The sequence below is a fragment of the Colobus angolensis genome, unplaced genomic scaffold, assembly GCF_000951035.1.
Source record: "Colobus angolensis palliatus isolate OR3802 unplaced genomic scaffold, Cang.pa_1.0 Scaffold474, whole genome shotgun sequence".
Lineage (NCBI taxonomy): Eukaryota > Metazoa > Chordata > Mammalia > Primates > Cercopithecidae > Colobus > Colobus angolensis.
The window spans coordinates 22,145-29,356 of NW_012118199.1; positions in this window are offsets into that span (position 1 = coordinate 22,145).

The following is a 7,212-nucleotide window of genomic DNA, read 5'->3' on the forward strand; positions in this document are numbered from 1 at the left end:
TACCCTAGAACTTAAAGTATAATAAAAAAAAAAGAAAAAAAAAAGGAAAATAGCCTCAGATAAAAATTCGAAAGAAACTTTCTGAGAAATTGCTTCCTGATACGTGACTTCATCTCACAGAGTTACACCACTATTTCATGCAGCTGTTTGCTAGCAGATTTTTGTGGATTCTGAGAACTGATATTTCGGGTGGGTTTGAAGAGTAGACGGACAAAGGAAATAGCCTCCCTGAAAAACCGAAATGAAGCTTTCTGAGAAACTGCTTTGTGATGTCTGAATTCATTTCACAGTGTTTCACCACTCTTTCATGGAGGAGTTTGCTAGCATTGATTTTGTGGAATCTCAGAAGTGATATCTTGGATATCGTTGAATCCCATGGTGAGTAGTGAAATATCCTCAGACAAATCTGCAGAGAAGCCCTCTCAGAAACTTCTTGGTTGTGGGTGAGTTCACCTCACAGACTTACTTCACCGTTTTCATTGAGAAGCTTACTAACAGTGTCTTTGCAGAATCTGCAATAAGACACACGGTGGTGCTCCGGGACCACAAATAACCTCAGCTCAAAATAGAAAGTCGCCTTCTGAGAATGTGCCTTGTGCTGTGTGAATTCATCTCACTGAGATACACCGATTGTTCATGGAGACGTTTGCTAGCCCTGCTTTTGTGGAATCTGAGAACTGATATTTCGGATCCCATTGAACACCATAGGGAGAAAGGAAATTTCCTCCGATAAAAGTGAGAAAGAAGCTTTCTGAGAAACTTCTTTGTGATCTGTGAATTCATCTCAGAGAGTTACATCTTTCTCCTCATGAAGTCATTAGCTAAGATTGTTCTCCTGAAATTGGCAAAGTGGTATTTGGGAGCCCATGGAGGGCTATGGTGAAAAAGGAAATATCCTCAGATAAAAACCGGAAAGAAGCGTTCTGAGAAACTGCAATGTGACGTGTGAATGCAACTCACAGAGTTACACTCTCCTTTCCATGGATCTGTTTGCTAACAGTGTTTTCTTGAAATCGCCATTGGGATATTTCTTAGCGCAATAAAGCTTATGGTGACAAAGCAAATATCCTTAAATAAAAACTAGAAATGAGCTTTGTGAGAAACTTCTTTGTGATATGTGAATTCATCTCACAGAGTTACAACCTAGTCTTCATGAGATAGTTTGCTAACACTGTTGTCGTGGAATCTGCAAAGTGATATTAGGGAGAGCATTGAGGCCCTCTGGTGTAAAAGGAGATATCCTCAGATAATAACTAGAAAGAAGCTTTCAGAGAAATTGCTTTCTGATGTGTGAATTTATCACTCAGAGTTTCACCTTTCCCTTCTAGTAGCAGTTTGCTAACACTGTTTTCCTGGATTCTGCAAAGTGATGTTTGGGAGCTCATTGAGGCCTATGGTGAAAAAGGAAATATCCCCTGATAAAAACTGGAAAGAATCTTTCAGAGAGACTGCATTGCAATATGTGAGTGCAACTCACACAGTAACACTTTTCTCTTCAGGGATCAGTTTGCTAACACAGTTTTCTTGAATCTGCAGTGGGACAGATTTAGCGCCATGAAGCCTATGGTGACAAAGGAAACATCCTCAGATGAAAACTAGAAAGAAGCTTTCCCAGAAAATTCTTTGTGATGCTGTGAATGCATCTCACAGAGTTATACTTACTTTTCATGGAGCAGTCGACTAAGAACACCTTTGAGGAACATGAGAAGGGCTACATTGGATCGCACTGAGGCCTACACTGATAGAAGAAATATCCTCAATTAAAACCTTGAGAGAACCTTTGTGAGAACCTTGTTTGTGATATGTGAATTCATCTCACAGAGTTACAACCTACACCTCATGAAGCAGTTTGATATCACCGTTGTCGTGGAATCTGCAAAGTGGTATTTGGGAATGCATTGAGGCCTGAGATGATAAAGGAAATATCCTCAGATAAAAACTGTAAAGAAGCGTTCTGAGAAACTGCATTGTGACATGTGAATGCAACTCTCAGATTTACACTCTCATTTCCTGGATCCGTTTGCTAACAGTGTTTTCTTGAAATCTACATTGGGATATTTCCTAGTGCAACGAAACTTACGGTGACAAGGTAATATCCTCAAATAAAAAATAGAAAGGAGCTTTCTGAGAAACTTCTTTGTGATATGTGAACTCATCTTACAGAGTTACAATGAGGTTTTCATGAGGCAGTTTGCTAACACTGTTGTCATGGAACCTGCAAAGTGATATTTGAGAGCACATTGAGGCCTATGGTGAAAAAGGAAATATCCTCAGATAATAACTAGAAAGAAGCTTTCTGAGAAATTGCTTTCTAATGTTTAAATTCATCACGCAGAGTTTCACCTTTCCCTTCTAGTAATAGTTGGCTAATACTGTATTCGTGGTTTCTGCAGAGTGATATTTTGGAGATCATTGAGGGCTATGGTGAAAAAGGAAAGATCCTCAGATAAAAACTGGAAAGAAGCTTTCTGAGAAACTGCATTGCGATGTGTGAATGCAACTCACACAGTTACCCTTTTCTCCTCAGGAAACAGTTTGTTAACACAGTTTCCTTGAAATCTGCAATGGGATACTTCTTAGCACTATGCAGGTTACAGTGAGAAAGGAAATAGCCTCAGATAAAAAGGTGAAAGAAGCTTTCTAATAAATTGCTTTCTGATATGTGACTTCATCTCACAGAGTTACACCACTATTTCGTGCAGCCGTTTGCTAGCAGCTTTTTTGTGGATTCTGAGAACTGATATTTTGGATGGGTTTGAAGGGTAGATGGACAAAGGAAATATCCTCTGAGAAAAACCGGAATGAATCTTTCTGAAAAACTGCTTTGTGATATGTGAATTCATTTCACAGTGTTACACCACTCTTTCATAGACGAGTTTACTAGCAGTGATTTTGTGGAATCTCAGAAGTGATATCTTGGATATTGTTGAATCCTGTGGTGAGTAATGAAATATCCTCAGACAAATCTGCAGAGAAGCCCTCTCAGAAACATCTTGGTTGTGGGTGAGTTGAGCTCACACAGTTACTTCACTGTTTTCATTGAGAAGCTTGCTAACTGTGTCTTCGCAGTGTCTGCAATAAGACACACGGTGGCGTTGCGAGACCACAAATAACCTCAGCTCAAACTAGAAAGTCGCTTTCTGAGAATCTGCTTTTTGCTGTGTGAATTTAACTCACTGACATACACCGCTAGTTCTTGGAGACGTTGGCTAGCCCTGCTTTTGTGGAATCTGAGAACTGATATTTCAGATCCCATTGAAGACTATAGGGCAAAAGGAAATTTCCTCCGATAAAAGTGAGAAAGAAGCTTTCTGTGAATCTTCCTTGTGATCTGTGAATTCATCTCAGAGAGTTACACCTTTCTCCTCATGAATCCATTCACTAAGATTGTTCTTGTGGAATTGGCAAAGTGATATTTGGGAGCCCATGGAGGGCCATGGTGAAAAAGGAAATATCCACAGATAAAAACTGGAAAAAAGCGTTGAGAAACTGTAATGTGACATGTGAATGCAACTCACAGAGTTACACTCTGCTTTCCATGAATCCGTTTGCTAACACTGTTTTCTTGAAATTGATATTGGGATATTTCTTAGCGAAATGAAGCTTACGGTGACAAAGAAAATATCCTCAAATAAAAACTAGAAAGGAGCTTTGTGAGAAACTCCTTTGTGATATGTGAATTCATTTCACAGAGTTACAACCTAGTCTTCATGAGGCAGCTTGCTAACACTGTTGTCGTGGAATCTGCAAAGTAATATTTGGGAGCGCACTGAGGCCTATGGTGAAAAAGGAAATATCCTCAGACAAAAACTAGAAAGAAGCTTTCTGAGAAATTGCTTTCTGATGTGTGAGTTCATCACGCAAAGTTTCACCTTTCCCTTGTAGTAGTAGTTGGCTAACACTGTATTCGTGGATTCTGCAGAGTGATATTTGGGAGCTGATTGAGGGCTATGGTGAAAAAGGAGAGATCCTCAGATAAAAACTGGAAAGAAGCGTTCAGAGAAACTGCATTGTGATGTGTGAATGCAACTCACACAGTTACCCTTTTCTCTTCAGGGAGCAGTTGCTAACACAGTTTTCTTGAAATCTGCAATGGGATACTTCTTAGAGCTATGCAGCTTACAGTGAGAAAGGAAATAGCCTCAGATAAAAAGGGAAAAGAAGCTTTCTGAGAAATTGCTTCCTGATATGTGACTTCATCTCACAGTGTTACCCCACTATTTTGTGCAGCCGTTTGCTAGCAGCTTTTTTGTGGATTCTGAGAACTGATATTTCGGATGGGTTTGAAGGGTAGATGGACAAAGGAAATATCCTCCAGAGAAAGTGGCCTGAAGCTTTCTGAGAAACTGCATTGTGATATGTGAATTCATTTCACAGTGTTACACCACTCTTTCGTGGACAAGTTTGCTAGCAGTGATTTTGTGGAATCTCAGAAGTGATATCCTGGATGTCGTTGAATCCCATGGTGAGTAATGAAATATCCTCAGACAAATCTGCAGAGAAGCCCTCTCAGAAACTTCTTGGTTCTGGGTGAGTTCAGCTCACACAGTTACTTCACTGTTTTCATTGATAAGCTTGCTAACTGTGTCTTCGCAGTGTCTGCAATAAGACACACGGTGGTGCTGCGAGACCACAAATAACCTCAGCTCAAACTAGAAAGTCGCTTTCTCAGAATCTGATTTGTGTTGTGTGAATTCAACTCACTGACATACACCGGTAGTTCGTGGAGACATTGGCTAGCCCTGCTTTTGTGGAAACTGAGAACTGATAGTTTTGATCCCATTGAAGACCATAGGGTGAAAGGAAATTTCCTCCGATAAAAGTGAGAAAGAAGCTTTCTGCGAATCTTCCTTGTGATCTGTGAATTCATCTCAGAGAGTTACACCTTTCTCCTCATGAATCCATTCACTAAGATTGTTCTTGTGGAATTGGCAAAGTGATATTTGGGAGCCCATGGAGGGCCATGGTGTAAAAGGAAATATCCACAGATAAAAACTGGAAAGAAGAGTTCTGAGAAACTGTAATGTGACATGTGAATGCAACTCACAGAGTTACACTCTGCTTTCCATGAACCCGTTTGCTAACACTGTTTTCTTGAAATTGACATTGGGATATTTCTTAGTGCAATGAAGCTTACAGTGACAAAGGAGATATCCTCAAATAAAAACTCAAAAGGAGCTTTGTGAGAAACTTCTTTATGATATGTGAATTCATCTCACAGAGTTACAATCTAGTCTTCATGAGACAGTTTGCTAACACTGCTGTCGTGGAATCTGCAAAGTGATATTTGGGAGCCCAGTTCAGCCTATGGTGAAAAAGGAAATATCCTCACATAATAACTAGAAAGAAGTTTTCTGAGAAATTCCTTTCTGATGTGTGAATTCATCATGCAGAGTTTCATCTTTCCCTTCTAGTAGCAGTTTGCTAACACTGTTTTCCTGGATTCTGCAAAGTGATGTTTTGGAGCTCACTGAGGCCTATGGTGAAAACGGAAATATCCCCTGATAAAAACTGGAAAGAAGCTTTCAGAGAAACAGCATTGTGATGTGTGAATGCAACTCACACAGTAACACTTTTCTTTTCAGTAATCAGTTTGCTAACACAGTTTTCTTGAAATCTCCAGTGGAACAGTTCTTATCGCAATGAAGCTTATGTTGACAAAGGAAACATCCTCAGATAAAAACTAGAAAGATGCTTTCCCAGAAACTTCTTTGTTATGTGTGAATACATGTCACAGACTTACACTTACTCTTCATGGAGAAGTCGAATAAGACTGACTTTGAGGAACCTGAGAAGGACTACATTGGATCGCATTGAGGCCTATGGGGATAAAGGAAATATTCTCAATTAAAATATTGAGAGAATCTTTGTGACCAACTTGTTTGTGCTATGTGAATTCATCTCACAGGTTTACAACCTAGACCTCATGAAGTAGTTTGCTAACACCGTTGTCGTGGAAACTGCAAAGTGGTATTTCGGAGCACAATGAGGCCTGTGTTGAAAAAGGAAATAGCCTCATATAAAAACTGGAAAGAAGCGTTCTGAGAAACTGTATTGTGACATGTGAATGCAATTCTCAGAGTTACACTCTCCTTTCCATGGATCCGTTTGCTAACAGTGTTTTCTTGAAACCTACATTGGGATATTTGTTAGCACAATGAAGCTTATGGTGACAAAGGTAGTATCCTCAAATAAAAAATACAAAGTAGCTTTCTGAGAAACTTCTTTGTGATATGTGAATTCATTTCACAGAGTTACAGCATGGTTTTCATGAGGCAGTTTGCTAACACTGTTGTCGTGGAATCTGAAAAGTGATATTTGGGAGCACATTGAGGCCTAAGGTGAAAAAGGAAATATAATCAGAAAATAAGTAGAAAGAAGTCTTTGAGGAACCTGAAAAGGGCTACTTTGGATTGCATTGAGGCCGACACTGATAAAGGAAATATCGTCAGTTAAAAAAGTGAAAGAAGCTTTCTGAGAAACTTTGTGATCTGTGAATTCATCTCACAGAGATACAACTTTGTTCACAGGAAACAGTTTGCTAACACTCTTTTCGTGGAATCTGTAAAGTGATATTTGGGAGCCCATTGGGGCCCATGGTGAAAAAGGACATATACTCAGATAATAACTAGAGAGAAACTTTCTGAAAGGGGATGCGTGAATTCATCTCACAGAGTTACACTTATGTTTCATGAAGCAGTCCATTAACAGTGTTGTGGAAGAACCTGAGAAGGGCTAGTTTGGATCACATTCAGGTCTGTGGTGATAAAGAAAATATCATCAGTTGAAAACGGGAAAGAAGATTTCTGAGAAACTTCTTTGTGATCTGTGAATTCATCTCAGAGAGTTACAACTTGGTCCCCAGGAAGCAGTTTGCTAACACTCCTTTCATGGAATCTGCAAAGTGATATTTGGTAGCCCACTGGGGCCCCATGGTGAAAAAGGAAATATGCTCACATAATAACTAGAGAGAAGCTTTCTGAGAGATTCCTTTCTGATGTGTGACTTCATCACACAGAGTTCCACCCTTCCCTTCTTGGAACAGTTTGCCAACACTGTTGTCCTGGATTCTGCAAAGAGATATATGGGAGCTCATTGAGGGCTATGGTCCAAAAGGAAATATCTTCAGATCAAAACTGGAAAGAAGCCTTCTGAGAAACTGCATTGCGATGTGTGAATGCAACTCACAGAGTTACACGTTTCTCTTCAGTG